The sequence below is a fragment of the Bison bison genome, unplaced genomic scaffold (assembly GCF_000754665.1).
Source record: "Bison bison bison isolate TAMUID 2011002044 unplaced genomic scaffold, Bison_UMD1.0 scf7180017863912, whole genome shotgun sequence".
Taxonomy (NCBI): Eukaryota; Metazoa; Chordata; class Mammalia; order Artiodactyla; family Bovidae; genus Bison; species Bison bison.
Genome location: NW_011494484.1, coordinates 14,869 through 16,014, shown reverse-complemented (window position 1 = coordinate 16,014; position 1,146 = coordinate 14,869).

The following is a 1,146-nucleotide window of genomic DNA, read 5'->3' as shown; positions in this document are numbered from 1 at the left end:
CTTCTCATACCTAGGGTTGCACTATTACAGTCATTGATCTTATACAACTATACATGTGATCTATTGTTTTAAGGTGCCTAGTCATCATTATTTTTATCAGTCTCAGTCACACATTTGGTAATACAATAAATAATCTTGCAAAAGAAACAGAATACAAATAATACAGCTAGTAATCTTAGTAAAGTCATAAGTAAGCTAACATCTTTCCTTAGATCTAACCCATATCTCCCCAGGCCATCTGTTCCAATCTGTCAGTACCAACCACTATCTTTAAGTGAAATAATATCTTGGCATTGTTTATAAAGTTTACCAAAGATATCTACATGTACAAGGTAAATGGTGAGTCATCACGATCCTTTACAAGATTGAGAAGGGAACATTAACTGCTAAGGAGTTATGAGGTTGGTATCAGAAAAAACAAAAAATCCTTATATTTTAGTGGGTTTTTCTGACCTTGAGGATGTCTGATTAATACATAATGCAGATGTACAATACACACTGTAGGGATGGAAGGAGATCTAATGGGCAGAGAAAATGTTCATGTTCAATTTTTTGTCTTCCCTTAAAGTAGGAAACTTATTTTATCAGTATATTCCTATTTCTCCTGCTGAGTACACACCCACAATTAGTTATAGCTAAGAAATTTGGAAAAATTAGAGGCCATTGGATTTTCAAAGAAAATAGTTACAATTGTATATTTGTTTGAACATCTATGTATTTACAAATATGTGCACATAACTCTGGCTTACCAGGGGTACTAGTGGTAAAGAAACCACCTGCCAATGCAGGAGACATAAGAGACGCTGATTCAATCCCAGTGTCAGGAAGATCACCTGGAAGAGGGCATAGCAACCTGCTTGGGTATTCTTGTCTGAAGAGGCCCCATGAACAGAGGAGACTGCTGGGATACAGTCTATAGGGTCACAAAGAGTCAGACATTATTGAAGGAACCTAGCATGCATGCACACATAACTCTCCAAAGATAAAGAAATTAAATATTAATATAAAGTTAACTGTAAGACAATACTTTTAAATAACTTGTTTAGAATCTAATTCAGAGAAGGCAATGGCACCCCACTCCAGTACTGTTGCCTGGAGAATCCCGTGGATGGAGGAGCCTGGAAGGCTGCAGTCCATGGGGTCACT